This window comes from Saccopteryx bilineata, chromosome 3 (assembly GCF_036850765.1).
Source record: "Saccopteryx bilineata isolate mSacBil1 chromosome 3, mSacBil1_pri_phased_curated, whole genome shotgun sequence".
In the NCBI taxonomy this organism is placed as follows: domain Eukaryota; kingdom Metazoa; phylum Chordata; class Mammalia; order Chiroptera; family Emballonuridae; genus Saccopteryx; species Saccopteryx bilineata.
In genome coordinates, this window is record NC_089492.1 from 179,425,304 (window position 1) to 179,442,120 (window position 16,817).

General features: G+C 40.3%; 1 protein-coding gene, 1 non-coding gene and 1 pseudogene across 2 annotated transcripts in view; all 3 read left to right on the forward strand.

Moving 5' to 3' along the window:
- Nucleotides 1-16,817, forward strand: part of ATXN1 (ataxin 1) — a 635,797-nt gene that overhangs the window by 136,530 nt on the left and 482,450 nt on the right. The window lies entirely within an intron of this gene.
- LOC136332747 (U6 spliceosomal RNA) lies at nucleotides 8,047-8,152 on the forward strand. The gene has a single exon (XR_010730899.1). It is a non-coding gene; the product is annotated as a U6 spliceosomal RNA (small nuclear RNA).
- LOC136332730 (U6 spliceosomal RNA) lies at nucleotides 9,864-9,931 on the forward strand (annotated as a pseudogene).

Below are 16,817 nucleotides of genomic sequence, written 5' to 3' on the forward strand. Positions count from 1 at the left end.
CTTATCTACTCATTACTTTTCCCCTTCTGGTTTTCTTGGTTCTGAAGTCTATCTGATGTTAATAGAGCCACCTTTTTTCCCCACTTCAAAGCTAGGTCTTGTAAATGTGCTTTCTACACTAGCTGTCTATGGTTCTGGACACCTTATTCCCACCTCAAACAACTGCAGTCTCATTTCTGCCTGCACAATGTTTAAACAATTCTTGCCAAAAGCTCCAAAGTTATTTATTGCTAAAGCTAGCAGACACCTTTCAACCGTATCTTACTTGACATCTTTATAGATTTTGCACAATTGAACATGTCCTCTTTTTGAAAAATCTCTTTTCTCTTGGGCTCTTCTGCTTTCCCTTAACTTCTCTTGCTACACTATTGGATCTCTATTAGGTTTTCCCTCTCTCTGTTCCTTGTTTTAGTCCCTCTTCTCTCTCTACAAACGTGGACACTCACACAACCATTGACTCCTCTCTTTCCTTATTGCCTATATCTAATACATGACCACATCTTAAATTCCAGTTCCACCATGTATTAGTCAGCTCAAGCTGCCATAACAAAATACCACACACTGGGTGGTTTAAACATTTATTTTCTTATAGTTCTGAAGGCGAGAAGTCCAAAATTAAGTTGTTAGTATGATCAGTTTCTGCTAAGGACTCTCTGGCAGGCTTGTAGAGGACCGCTTTCTGTTTAGGTCCTCACATGGTAGAGGGAGAGTGCAAGCTCTCTGGTGTCTCTTCTTCCAATGTCACTAATCCTATCGTGAGGCCCCCATCATCAAACATCATCACAGTGTTTGAGTTGGGGAGTGGGGTGGTACACAATGCTCTCTACATAGCATATTGCTTTAAAATCCTTCTGCCTTTTCCATCTCTACTGACATTTTTTTTCTTACCTAGATTATTTCAATAGTTTTCCAACAGGTCCCTTTGCCTACATTATTCCCCTCAAAGCCATTCCTGACACTGTAGCTAGCCTGACATATCTGAGGCAGAAATCGGGTCTTACCACTTCCTTGCAAGAGATACTTCAGCAGTTTCTGATAGACTTTCTGTGAAGCCTACACACTTTAATACAGCATGGAAACCCCTCCATGTCTGGGATCCTCCTTATCTCTCTGCCTCAATCTCTTCCCTTCCCCCTTGCACTCAGTGATACCTCCACGGTATAGTACTTAGGGTTTGCTGAACACACTATACTTATTAAATTTTCCTCATTCTCAGAACTCAACTTAGATGTCAACTCTTCTAACAAGCCCTCTATGACCCTTAGGCTGAATTGAGTGCTTTTCTCAAATGTTTCCACAGCTCACTGTCTTCACTTCTATAATTGCACTCAGCACACTTTCTCATAGTTGTTTTTCACTTGTCTGTCTCCCCATTTGTCTATAAGCTCCTTTCAGGCAGTCACTGGTCCTTTAGTCCTCTCTTTGTTTCGTGTCTATGGTATAGTTTACAGCACAAGTAGATACTTTATGCTTGTTTATTAAGTGGAAGTCAGTTTCAAGCAACTTTTCTTTTTACTGATGAGAAAGCTAATAAAGAAAGTGTAAGCTATTATTACTAAAACAAAGCCAAGCTAGCTAGATGCCCAGAAACCAAAGAATGTCACTATCAATAAGTCAACTCAGTGTTTTCAGGCCTAGCATTGACACTATTGAAAAAGTTAAACACAATCAAGTTATTCTACTTCTTGGGGCCTGCATTGTTAAAATGGAGAGGTTGGACTAAATTACCTCCTAAGTTTCCCTCTAATGCTAAGGTTCTATAATCCCATGTAAGGAGACCATAAATTCTTTGGTCAGAATTTCTTAGAAATCAAAAACTTGAAATATTCTGACTCTACTAGAAAGGATTTGAGGATAGCCTGCTTTTATAAAGAGCCTAGGCAATCAGGGTTTCTGTTTTCTGCCCTGTCATTTCTTTAGTAAGTCAACATTTATTGAGCAGCTAATGTGTACCAAACATATAATGCTTTTCAGTTTAGACATTTCATAAGTGCTGACAAGCAATAAATTAAAAAGATAAAATCCTCTGTGAGGACAATTCGAAATGTAATTTTCCAAAGTTCAGACAGAAATGGGGACTTCATAGTGGAAGACTATATAGAAGGCACTAAGAATTGCTCTGTTCAATTGCATTTGGAAATGGTTATGTAACTAATGCATAGAACAGACATGACTCATAGGAGCTAATCAATCATAAAGCACCACTTTAAACTTATTCCACAAACCTAACACTTTCTCTGTGCTCCTGGGTGACACTTAGAGCAGTTTTTTCTTCTTCTGCTCACTTGCAGGTAATGTATTCTTTGGTCAATAACTAACATGTAACTAGATTCACGTCATGGTAAAAACATCAACAATTAAATTTTTCCATCCTCAGCTCAGTTCCCACAAACACCTATATTTGGTTAGGAGAGTAGCCTGTGGCTTCTCTCTTTCCCCACACCTGCCCTTTTCAGCTTTCTGACAATGATTTCATACTTCTCTCAGATTGGAATCCTGGGAGGTAGATGAGGAAAGTTCTAACTTGTCTAGTAGTCTTGTGAAGATCTAGTATCACAGTTCTTTGGTCTTGATAGCTACTCAGAGGTTGCCTCTCTTGTTAGTGTTGTATGCATTCTTTGGAGACCCTCCAAGGTAGGACTTCTCTCACCTGCATTTCCCTGTAGACAGATGTAAAGCCAGTTGCCAGGGCTACCATCACAGCCGCGTGGCCCATGCAGGTTCGCATTGGATTCAGACAGTTGGTAAAGAAACAATGGAGCCAAAAACTGATGGGCCATCATCTTTAATTCTAGCTTGCACCCAGTGGGCAAGTAAAAACACACACTGGGCTCCAAAACCCACTCATGTTCAGTGCTCACAAAGCTACTGACTTATCCAAGTTTCCTAGAATCAAAGGTTTCTAGCTCACCAGATTTATTCACCTCTGTTCCCCATCTCCTTCCTTCTCCCAGATACAAACTCTGCACAAACTGGCTTCTCACTCAACACTCTGCCATCTTGGCTGCTTCTCCAGGCCTCCTCCACGTGGCCTTTCTCTACTCTCTTCTCTAATGAAAATCTCAGGAACCAAGAGCAAGCTCCCGTTCGGCTCCATTTTATAGTGTAGAAATCAAAACCTTTAATCCAATATACAAAATAGGGAAGTCTCTAATACAAGTCACTTATCTGGGGCATGATGGGATTGCACCACCCCACATCAAAAAGGGTGGGAAAGGCTTAGTCCTAAAACCAAGCCCCAGGCTACAAGCATCTTGCCTGCCCACAGCCCGCCCCCAACACACATTAATATCACCTGGGCGACGGGCCTCCATGTGGGCAGCGCCATCTTTAACAAAGTGAGCATAATATATTTTATCTGCCCAACAACAGAGTACATTTTAATATGGCTGACTACTTCCTTTTCCTCAGATCCCAAAAATCTAGTACCAACTCCAGCTTTTTTTGTTCATCTGGTCACCAGTCCAGATGACCCTCTTAGGACACAAGATGATTCCTGCCTGCTTTCTCTTATGGATGGTAGTCTGATCCAAGGAGACCATTCACACTTTCTTGGCCCTGATAGACTCAGGAATGGGGTGGGGACACGTAGTACTCAGACTACTCTTTACAAAATGCCCCTCACCTTGCATTTGTATTATGATTTTTAATGTGACTTTAATTGATCTAAGAGGTGGAAAAGCCATGTAATCAAGATTTTGACAACCTCCTCTATAAATTTTGCAAAGTGGGGATCTCATTTCTCACTTTGAAATATGATATCTGTGTCTTGTGCTTTGGCTGAAACTTTCATTCTTTTGTTATACCTGCCTTGTGATACTAGAATGACCAATTTCTGACCACATCTTTGGCTTATGTATGCCATGTCACTGCAACAAGTAGTCTTTTCCTTTTCTAGTTTCATCATGTAAGGGCAAGCTAATATCAAGTCTGTGTATAATTTAAAAGTACTTATTTTCATAATCAGTAGACTGGGCGTTGCATTTGTTTCCAATAACAAAGTACCACAAACTGGGTGGATTAAACAATAGACATTTATATCTCATAGTTCTAGAGACCAGAAGCTCAACATCAACATGTCCACAGGGACATTGCCCTCACAGGCTCTGAGACAGACTCTATTCTAAGTCTGTTTCCCAGCTTCTGGTGGTTACTGACAGTCCTTGGCTTGTAGTTGTGTCCCATCAATTCTTATCTCTGTCTTCATGAGATAATCTCCCTGTGTCTTTGTATGACCTTCTTATAAGGACATCAGTCATTGGATTCAGGGCCCGCCCTAATCCGGTATAACATCTTCTTAACTTGATTACCTCTGCAAGGACCCTATTTCTAAATAAGGTGATATTCGCAGGTGCTCAGTGGACGTGGACTGGCAGAACACATGGCACAATCCAGTATGGATACTGTGAAATTTTCTGTCGAAAGGTTTGGTGTCAGTGCAAATATGATGTTATCTGTTTTTTTTCTCAAATAATGCTTTTTTAAGAAAAATAAAGAGATTACATCCATTTTGGAAAGACCTATGGAAACAGGGACACCTGGGTTTCACTGGAGCGTACTGCATAGCCATAGTTATATTCATCAAGCAATATGACAAAGAGGCACACAAACAGCTTAATAAGCATGGGAATGTTCTGTGTGAGAGAATCAAAGAAAGCTAATAATAGTTGCCCCTAGATGAATGAGCGGATGCTTCTTCACACCCGAATCCTCAGCGGGATGATGTAGTCTTTGTTAATTTTGCCATGTGACTGGTGAAAACGAAAGAGATACAAGGAAGACAAATGACATAATTTTGAGTGGTTTGACTAGAACTACACATACTAAAGTTATAATAGCACTAGTAGTGATCTATTTGTATGCTTCTGCAACATTTCAGGAAATTTTCCTGTGAGTATTATCCCCCTGTACCGGGTTTCCCTTTTTCCAAAACTGCAAACGGTGGGTTAGAACCTTGTTCAAATAATGACATAACAGCAGGCATAAAACCGAAAGAAACTAAAGGATAACCTTCATGAGAGTCATCAAAATTGAGTCTTATATATAAACTACAAGTACAGTTTTTGTTCATAAATTATCAACTAAAGTCTATCTTGAGAAAATGGGGGACTTTAGAAAAATGCAACGAATAGTGAATGCTTACATATGTTCTTTTTCCTATCCATCTTTTCTTCCTAGTTTTGAATAACATTTTCCTAGAGCCTTTGATTTTTGCTTGGGCAAGTCTGCCTTTTGGAAAACCATGTATTTATCCATCCTTGCAAATTTGATGAGATTGCCATGCAACTTGAGAAACATGGACTGACTTCATTAAATAACATGTATTTCTTATTCAAAAGGATTGTTGACATTTTTCATTGCTGTTGTTAACTCTTTTTACATGGAATTTCTTTTCTGAATGTGGCAAACGACAGTATGTGCCTTCCTCTGCATGTGCAAATAGAGTCAGTGGATACTGATGTTCTTCCTGGGCTATTTATGCCAAATTTAAATATTCCTTTGGATAATTGTTTTCTTTATGTGTTAGCATGTCTTTGCTGCAACTTGTATTTTCTTTTGTAAGACATTTGGATTCTTGTGAAAGTGTTATGTATGTAAATAATGAAACAACACCCACACCATTACTTAGCTACTGTGGGTACTGCCACACTACTTTCTTTCTGTTTTATTCTTTTTCTTCTCCTTTTTTTTAAATCAGCATAAGAATAGTTCTTAGGAACAGAAATGATACAGTGATCTTAAAGATATAGTCAGTGCTTATAATTAATTAATTAATCTAATTTTTATTTCAAAATGGATTTCCACAACTGATTGTTTTGAACTTCATGCCATTTTGTGCTGGCTTCAAACACAGTCGTAGCAGTTGTGATACACTTTGTGTGATGCTCTACCATAAAATGAGCCAGGTGGAAGGGATCATATCATCAGTTAAAATGAAATGGTTGTATGGTAACCAGAGAAGTGATTGATTGTTTTATGGATTGGCTTGCTTTTATAAAACAAATCAGGCAACAAAAAAGATTTTTCTCTACCTTAGAAAAGAGGCCCAAAGTACAAGATATGTAAAACCACCAACCTATTTGTACTCAGTAGTCTTCCAGGACTTTCAGGGTCTGAGGTCTGCTTCTTTCAGTCTCTGCTGGCCTCCTCCTCCTTTGCAGGAGACATTTGGGTACAGGGCAGGCTGGGACCACATCAGCAGAGGCCATGGGAAGGGGGAGTGTAAAGCCGCGGCCATCATCACAGCTGCCTGGCCCATGCAGGTTCGCATTGGATTCAGACAGTCGGTAAAGAAACAATGGAGCCAAAAACTGATGGGCCATCATCTTTAATCCTAGCTTGCACCTGGCAGGCAAGTAAAAACACGCACTGGGCTCCAAAACCCACTCATGTTCAGTGCTCACAAAGCCACTGACTTATCCGAGTTTCCTAGAATCAAAGGTTTCTAGCTCACCAGACTTATTCACCTCTGTTCCCCATCTCCTTCCTTCTCCCAGATACAAACTCTGCACAAACTGGCCTCTCACTCAACACTCCACCATCTTGGCTGCCTCTCCTGGCTCCTCCACGTGGCCTTTCTCTACTCTCTTCTCTAATGAAAATCTCAGGAACCAAGAGCAAGCTCCCGTTTGGCTCCGTTTTATAGTATAGAAATCAAAACCTTTAATCCAATATACAAAATAGGGAAGTCTCTAATACAAAGTCATTTATCTGAGGCATGATGGGATTGTACCACCCCACATCAAAAAGGGTGGGAAAGGCTTAATCCCAAAACGAAGCCCCAGGCTACAAGGATCCTGCCTGCCCACAGCCCACAGAGACACACATTAATATCACCTGGGCGACGGGCCTCCATGTGGGCAGCGCCATCCACAACAAAGTGAGCATAATACATTTTATCCGCCCAACAGGGAGGAAACAACAACCCAGAGGGGACAGACCTGTGTTCAGAAGCCAGCCCATCCCCAAGAGGTAGCCAGGCAGGCCCGTGTGCAGTGGTCAAAGGGCATGGCTTGCTCAGATTGGGCCAGGCTCTTTGAGGCTATTTGGATATCTGAATGAGTCCTATCAGCCAGCGGAACACAGTTCTGGAAGACATCCAGGTGACAATACTAAAAATCAGGCATGGTTCCAGGTGATAGGTTCGGTCACAGCAGGCCCCCAGCCAGAAGATGAGAAGGGAGCAGGAAATCACATCTGACTTCCCCAGGGAAGGGAAGAACAAGAGTTTGGCAGAGCATCAGGACCTGCACTGAGGAAGCTGGGGTTCGTGGCAAGTACCAACCCCATCAGAGAGCTGAAGTGCTTAGCAGAGAAACCGAGGCCGGCTGGAGTCATAGCCTTTGGCCAAAGTTTTAAGAGAACACTGAGATGGAGAGGCTTCAGGAAGAACCAGATTCCCAGGTCTCTAGGCAACTAAACCAGTTGCATCTATTAATAGGTCTAAGCTGATGACAGGATCAGGACTGGAACAGACTGGTTGGGAGCAACTAAGAACTCCTGGAACTTTAATGTGCCTAAGAATTACCCGGGGATCTAATTAAAATGCAGGTTCTGATTGGTAGGTCTGAGCTAGGGCCAAGATTCTAAATCTCTAACAAGCGCCTGAGCCATGCTGCTGGCTTTCTAGAGTAGCCAAACTCAGAGAATCCAAACTTGCTGTCATTCCCTTTTCTCCACCTCACTCTCTAGACCTATTTCGCCTGCCCAAGCACCACAGCCTTCTTCCCAGCCCTCCTTGTCCACAGGTCTAACCACCTTCTTCTCTTTTCCTTTTCCTATCCTCCCAACCCCTTTGTCCTACTGCATTTCTTCCGTCAAGACCATCAACAGAAAAAGAGCTACTGTTCAGATAATAGAAGGGGCAAGAGAGCAAAAGCCAGAACCATTTTCCCCATTGTCAGTTATACAACTAAATCCTTTCATGTTTGATAGATACAATTAGTCCAGATTAATGTCTTTTTCAATATTTGTCTCACAGAGAGAACATGTGACCTCTTACCTTTCCATTGTGATAGACTCCAACAGATAAGAAAAAACATCTGTGTGCTGGCTTCAGCAGCACATATACAAAATTGGGACAATACAGAGAAAATTATCCTAGTCGTTGCACAAAAATGATACACAAATTCCTGAAGCATTCTGTATTTTTAAAAAGACATTAGAATAGGCATAAATTAATGTTGAAATAGACTGTGTTGATGAAAGGAAAAAACTAATATAATAAAACTTTAGATTTTACTTAAATTAACCTATGACAATCCATGCAAATCCAACAAAAATCTCAACAAGATTTTAGTGAAACCTAATTCTAAAATTGGAATAAAAGAGCAAATGTCCAAAAATAAGTATGAAAATTTTAGAAAGAAAAAATGGAGTAGAAATAAGAAAAAGAATAGAGTGTGGGAGGGGAGCTCTCACTCTACAAGAGCACAAGATTTACTATGTAGTTAAAATTATTAAAATGATGTAACAATGAGTAGTTCCACTTAATGTGATCATAAGCAATTTTTCTTTTATATGTGCTTTTTTGATTTTCTATACTAAATATGTACTAGTTTTGTGATGAAAACTAAAGCTAAAAAATAAATGCTTTCAAAGAGAAAATATCTATTAAAAAAATTTTTTTTACTTATTTTATTTATTTTTTTAATTTTTTGAGAGAGGTAGAAAGAGAGAGACAAGAGTATGAGCCCTGACCTGGGAATCGAACTGGCAACCTCCATGCTCCAGGATGATGCTCCAATGAACCAGGGTATCTGTCCAGGGGTTAACTTTCTTTATTTTAGACAGAGAGAGGAAGAGAAAGAGAAAGAGGAGAGGGAAAGGAAGCATCCATTCCTTGTTCCCCTCAGTTGTGCATTCATTGGCTGCTTCCTGTGTGCGCCCTGACCAGGCATCAAACCCACAAACTTATTGTTTTGGAACGACGCTCATAACCAACTAAGCCAACTGGTCAAGGCCTCTATTAAAATATTTTTAAAAATCAGAATGGTGTCACATGTTTATTTTCTGTTTCTATGTGTTGGGCAAATGAGTTTGTAAAATTTGTATTTTCTGAGTTTGCTCACTTTTAGTGTTAAAAAATGGCGCTGGGCAGCACCAGGTATGTGATCTGTGAAATTGTAAATTACCTTCCTGCTTGGGAAGAGCTATTGTCTTGCTAATGTTTGCTGGAGGAGAGGTTTTTGTGTCAGAAAGTTGTGAAAAGAAGGAGAGAAGCCATGTTGGAAGGAGGAGAGTGAGAACAGAGAGAGAGAAGGTGTGCAGATGGGGAACCAGAGGTGAGGGGCTTTGCAAGCTCTGCTGAGACTGGTGGGGCCTTTGATTCAAGGAGAAACCAGAGAAGATTCTCCTGGTTGTGGAACTGGAGAATGCATCAGTGGCTTTGGGAGCTCTGAATGTTTACTCGTCGGCCAGTGTGAGACTTTAATAAAGGAATGGCCTACCACTTTTTGGCTCCACCATTTCTTCATTGTCTGTCAGAATCTAATGGGAACCTGCATGTGAATGGTCACAACAGCCACAACTACTGGCCATACACTATGCCCTGAAAATATATCTGTAGTAGTTTACATTGAATGTGCTTCCACTTCGTGCACTAAAGGGTCACTAGTTCCTGGCTTACACTGAAAGCTAATTATATAATGTGGAGCCAGTTAATTAAGATGTCTCAGACAGTTTTCCAATCTACAACATGATGATATTAATAGCTTCCCAGTTTATCTTGGAAGACTTGTTGTTGGAATTATACAAGATAATATGTGAAACTGCTTAACAAAATGAAACACTAAACAAATGCAAATTGCTATTACTAGGAAGTATTTGAAACAGAGTGCTTGCGGATTGTAAAATGTTGTACTGTGCTCGCTTCGGCAGCACATATACTAAAATTGGAACGATACAGAGAAGATTAGCATGGCCCCTGCACGTAAAATGTTGTACCAGCCTGTGTTGGTGTGACTGACCTGTATGAGTCAAGGGGGTTTGGAAACTGTGATAGTTTAAATCATAGTCCCCCACCCCATGTCCCATCTCATTTCACAACTGTTCTTCATTCACTCAATGACTATATTTATTGAGTGCCAATGTGTACTAGGCCATGTGGGCTGGGGCCTGGAGTTCTGATGATGAAATAGACACTGTCCTTGAATGTAGAAAACTTATGGATTAGCAGAGTGTTTGCGAACAAGAAAATAAGCAATTGCAAAATAGAATGACAAATGCTGTGATGTGGTACGTGGGGTGCCATGGAGTCCCTGCAGGGTGGCCACCCAGGCTCAGATGGCCATAAGAGAGTTCCTATACTGTGTACTAGTTAGAATGATGACAAAGGTGAGGGAGAACAGCAGAGGTTGCCTGGACAAGGGGAGGGAAAGTGGTCCAGGCACAAAGAGAACACTTGGACTACTCCAGGGACAAGAGAAAGTGATGGAACGTCTTTGATGTTTTTTTTGTGTTTTTTTTTAATCTAGATCATAATGTTGCCTAAGCCAGGCTCAGCACGGGCTCAGCAGGACTGCTATTGTAATGAGTTTTAGGATGACCCCTTGCCCCCACCTCAAGCCTCCTGACCACTTTCCAGCCTGCCTTTCCTTTTGAAAAGACAGAACTCTGAAGAGGTAGAAAAAGCCTTTTCTCTTTTGAAGCAGCAGCATTATTAACAGAGAAGGAAAGTCTCCCATGAGCTATGACAAAATCCTGAAGATTGGTTTATGAATCAATGTAGCTTAGGTTAAAGCAACCTCATTTCCTAAAAGCCACTCTATGACTTTAGGCTTCCAGAGGGGCATAAAGCTTCTATGATATTTATTCTTAGTTGAAATTAAATGGAAATGGAAAAAAAATGTATTCTTTTGGGAGATCCTGTCATTAAAGAAAAAAATATTAAAGGCTACAAAGCACTGTGGACAAAATATACATACATTAAAGAAAGTCTGGCATTGTATATATCAATGTTGATTAATGGCTATCTCTAAATAATTAGGTTTCATACAATTTTTTTAACCTTTTTATTGTGAAATATACACTTGGAAAAGTGCATGATATAAAAGTATAATTTAATAAATGTATAAAGTGAGCACTTACAAAACTACACTCAGGTCAAGAAATAAAATATGGCCCTGGCTGTTTAGCTCAGTTGGTTAAAGCATCATCCATAAGTGCAGAAGTTAATTGGTCTGATCCCCAGTCAGGGCTCATACAGGAACAAATATATGTTCCTATCTCTCTCTCTCTCTCTCTCTCTCTCTGCTCCCTTCCTTCTTCTCTCATTACAATCAATAAACAAAACAAACAAACAACAAGAAATAAAATAGGGCCAAGAAGCCCTCCGCCCACCTGTTCCCAATCACAACCCAACCTCTCTCCAAGAGATTACCACTGCCCTTACTTTTAGGGTAATCTTTTTTTTTTTTCCTTTAGTTTCACTAATGAATTATATATCACTACATACCACATCTTTTCCTGATTTTTAAACTGTAAGTAAATGGGAGCATATGACATTCTGTCACTGGTGTCTAGCTCTTAATATTAGATTTCTTAATGTCATCCATGTTGCTGTGAGTACCGTGGTTCATTCATTTTCAGTACTGAATTCCAAGTCTGAATGTACCACACCTTATTTATTGACCCTGCCATGAAGAACAGTTTGGCTTGTTTCCGGTTTGCAGCTGTTAAGAATAGAGTTGCTAGTCTTCTTATGCTCTTATTCACATGTTTCTACTGGATACATACTCAGTGGTGGAGATCTGGGTCGCCAGATATGCCTATCTTTAACTTCAATAGATAATACCAAACAAGTACCCAAGGACATATGAGAATTCTATTGCCTTACCTGGAGTTTTGTATAACTTTTTTTCTTTAGCTTATCTGAATTTTCTATTTTTCTCTATAATATCTGTTGGTTTAATTAGGCAAAATGCTATTCTAATATTTCTTGAAATTGTCTTTCTCAGTGGGGTATTATTTTTAAACTTTTTAATTGAAGTAAATAATTCTTATAGAAAAAGCACACAGATAACAGCTATATGGCTTAATATATTATCACAAGATGAACACACCTCTGTATCCACCATCCAGGTCAGGAAATAGAACCCTCCAGCACTCTATCCATCTTCGTTCCTCATTCTAATCATAATCCTCTTTTTCGTCATCAAAGGCAAACTATTGTACTTAGTTCTAACACATCAAGTACTTTTATGTGTTTTGAATGTTACACAGATGGAACAATACAGTATACATTATTTTGTGTCTAACTTCTTTTACATTTTCAAACATTGTGAGATTCATCTATGTGCGTAGTAGTAATTTGTTCATTTTTTCTTTTCTTGCCACAAGGAAGAAATATTGACCTAAGGGAGCTGACCTGCCCAATGTTTTTTGAACTTACAAAATATATTGACCTATGCTACATATGGGTGAGAATGTTTTCCAGCCATATGTATTTTTGACATTTCCACACAAATAATAAGCTTTTGAGTGAGAGAGGCTGTAGTAAGAATGAAGGTGGTGTCCCCAAACTGCCCCTGATTTCTGTAGTAAAGGCTCCAGTTGGAATTGTTTCTTGATGGTAACAGTAGTTTTCATTCCCTCCTTGTCCACCTAAAATGCTAAATAGTGTCACATCCCCAGGCTGCACACTCTTATGTAAAACACAGACATCACAGGATTTTACTGGAAAGTTGATTTATATCTGAGGATCATGAGAGGCCAAGGATGAAACTGGCATCTGGCTACCCGGAGAGCCCTTAACTTAGAAGCAGGGACAGTTCCAAAGCTGTGTTGGTAAATAATGGAACAGGGAACTTCTAGCATGAATCATAGCTTCAAAACTTTCTAGGAAAAAAGTCCTAAAATTTTTCCAGAAGAAAAAATAAAATCAATACTATATATTTTTAAATCTTTCAGATAAGCAATGCTAAAACTTTTCTAAACACAACATTTGCTGACATCTAGGTTTTGGATCTTTTTAAAGGATAAAGTGTCAACTGAGCTTGAACTCTTAAATGGAATCTTGTTATCAATTGATTTTTTTAAAGCAGCCAAACAAGCTCTTAGATAGTAACTCTCTGAAAAGCTATATAGGAATGTGTAGTAAACATAATTTTTTTCCTTTAGAGCTTGAGATGTAATTATTAAAGCTTCAAATGTCCCTATAGTAGCTTGATAAACAAATTTGGATCATAGAAATGAAATAAAGTTTGCCTTCATTACTGCTCTACTCAAAATAATTCACTTCAGGTAATCCTACCTTCTCCCACCCACAGATCAGTAACTAGACCATGGAGATAACCAGTTAATTTATCAAAAGTATTCAAAATGGTCGATCCTCAAAACAAAGAATGCCGTGTTTAAACACAACAGGTGAAATTTTTTTCCACCACAAAAATAGTTTAAACCATTGCTGAAATCACATGCAAAAATGACAAATCAAAATAATAAACAGAATTGCAAAAATGTAGGAGACCTTATCGCTGAACTAGCTATTTAGGAGCTTAAGAATTGATAAGAAAGAAAGGAAGAAAGAAAGGAAGGAAGAAAGAAAGAAAGAAAGAAAGAAAGAAAGAAAGAAAGAAAGAAAGAAAAGAAAAGAAAAGAAAAGAAAAGAAAAGAAAAGAAAAGAAAAGAAAAGAAAAGAAAAGAAAAGAAAAGAAAAGAAGAAAAGAAAAGAAAAGAGGGAGGGAGGGAGGGAAGAAGGAAGGAAGGAAATTTCTTAAACAGCAATTAAGAATAGTTTCTATTAGTGAACTATATATGTACCCATTGAAAAAATTAACTGTGAATATATAAGTCATTTTGAATGAGAAAATATTTAGTCTTATAGAAACTTAAATTATGCAAAATCAAGATTTCATTAAATTGAGCAATGCTAAAGTGTTTTTTTATTCATTCTTTTACCAAGAAGAAAAAAATCCCCTTTCCTCCCATTCACCCCTCTCTCCAATTGAGGCTAGGAGAAATTCTTAGACCAAGAAGGCACAGGATGGGAAGTTATTGTGTAACGCTCCCTCTTCTCTTCTGCCAATGCTTTTATTATTTTTTTTTATTTTATTTTATTTTCATTTTTCTGAAGCTGGAAACAGGGAGAGACAGTCAGACAGACTCCCGCATGCACCCGACCGGGATCCACCCGGCACGCCCACCATGGGGCGACGCTCTGCCCACCAGGGGGCGATGCTCTGCCCATCCTGGGTGTCGCCATGTTGCGACCAGAGCCACTCTAGCGCCATCCCCAGCGCCCGGGCCATCCTTGCTCCAATGGAGCCTTGGCTGCGGGAGGGGAAGAGAGAGACAGAGAGGAAAGCGCGGCGGAGGGGTGGAGAAGCAAATGGGCGCCTCTCCTGTGTGCCCTGGCCGGGAATCGAACCCGGGTCCTCTGCACGCTAGGCCGACGCTCTACCGCTGAGCCAACCGGCCAGGGCCCTGCCAATGCTTTTAAATCTTTATCTACCAATCTTTCCTGAAAAGAGGAAAAGAGGATCCCAGATGTGCTAACATAAGTGATAGCTATATAATCTAGATTCAGCCAATAGCGTTTTAAAAACAGAAATTAACAAACATATTTTAGCTTGAAACCTTACCTATAAAAAATATCAACTAGGTCCTGGCTGGCTTGCTCAGTGGATAGAGCATCAGCCTGACATAAGGACATCCTGGGTTCTATTCCCAGTCAAGGCACACAAGAGAAGTGACCATCTGCTTATCTTTCCATCCCTCTTTGCCTTCTCTCCCTCGTCGCCAGTGACTAAGTTGATTCGAGCATTGACTGTGGGCTCTGAGGATAGCTCAGTTGATTCAAGCGTGAGCCCTAGATAGGGGTTGCTGGATAGATCCTGGATGAGGCACATGTGAGAGGCTGTCTCACTATCTCCTCTCCCCTCACTTAAAATAAAATTAAAAAAATAAAATATATATATATATATATATATATATCAACTAGTTTCTCAAACTATTCACAGACCTGTCAGAGATTCCATTATGTTGCTTTAAAAACCCAAGGATGAGAATGACCATAAGAAATGTTTTTTAGAATGGGATTTTGCTTGTCACAGAAATGTCCACCTTCTGTGGGAACTAAAATAGAACAAACATTGAGAAATCAATGTCTTGGGTCCTGGTACTGAATTTGCCACCAAATAGTTGTATAATCTTTGCCAAATTCTTATAACTCTTTGGCCCAGATTCCTGTCTAGAAAATAAAAATTGAACTTGATTTTGTAAGGATCTTTTTAGTTCTATTTTCAGACTATGAATAAGTGATAGACCACCCTCTCTTTATTATTCCACATCCACTAGGTTCATCAACACTTTTTTTTCTTTTTGAGAGACAGAAAGGGACAGGAATGGAGAGAGAGGGTGAGAAGCCTAAACTCTTACTTGCTTTCACTTTAGTTGTACATTGAGCTTCTCATACATGCCTTGACCAGGGCTGTATCAGTGTCCACTTGCTCAAACCAATGACCTTGGGCTATTCATGCCAATGAACTTAGGGCTGAAGCTGGCCAACGTTGGGGTCATGTGGACAACTCCCCTGCTCAAGCAGCAACCTCACACTGACGAGCCTCAGCTCAGAGTCAGTGACTTGGGGTTTTAAACTGGCGACTTCAGCACTCTGGATCCATGCTTTATCCACTGCACAATCACTGGTCAGGCAACACTTTTTCTTTCTTGCTGAGAACTAAGAGATGGTGTTAGGACTGGGAGCCTAACTCATTCTTGGTACCACTCTCAGGTCATATCTCAGATGCAGAGTCATCTGAATGTGCTTCAGCATTCTATCTCCTTAGCTTCATTTATAGAAATCCATGATCATATTTGGTCCTTTTTCTGGCATTGGAATTCCCACAATGTGCTATAGGAACATTATGCCAAATACAAAGTACTTCTAGTCAAGATAGCAGTGTAGGTAAACACAGTACTCAAATCCTTCCACAACCACAGCAAAAATACAACTAACCTACAGAACAACCATCATTCAGAACTGCCTGAAATCTAGCTAAATGGAAGTCCTACAACTAGGGATTTAAGGAAGAAGCCACATAGAGACTAGTAGGAGGGGCTGAGCCATGGACAGACTCATCCCACACCCACATGTGGTGGTGTGGCAGTTTAAAATCAGAAGGAATATCTTGGTGGAGGTCCCCTTGAGGAGCAGGTATACCCAGCCCTGCACCAAGTCCCCCATTCTGAGATTCCAGAGCCAAGAAGAGAAGTCCCCATAACTTCTGGCTATGAAACCATCAGGGATTGAGGCTGAGGCAGAGGGACAGTTGCTGGGGTCCCAGGAAGTTCCTCTTAAAGGGTCCATACTCAGACTTACTCAGACTGACTCTCTATGAGCCCCTGTGCTGGGGCAGCACCTTAAAGAGAACCAGGGACATACAGGGAGAAACTGAATTGTCTGGCATCAGGATAAGAGCGAGTTAAAGGGTGGGCAGAGGCCATTGTTTCTTTTCTGAGAACCCCCTTTTCCCCTACAGAGTCAGCAGGCAGGCACCATATCTGAGTCTCTATCAACCTGACTCATGCTGTTTGCCCTGCCTTGGTGATTTCCTGAGACCCTGTTCCACCCAACTCGTGGGCCCATCCAAGCTGTTTCCAGTGGCTTTTCCATACAATTGGCTTCTCTTGCTTCATGCTTCAGCTTTTCTTAAATTTCTCAAACAAGCAGCATCTGGCCTGTGCATACCCCATAGATTCTGCTAAGTGGCTCCAGGCTCAGCATTAGCATCAACTGGCCTTGGTTCACAGCTTGACCTCTGCTGGGCCCTGGGCCCTTCAAGCCCAGCACAAGTAGCAGCCATTTACAGATCACT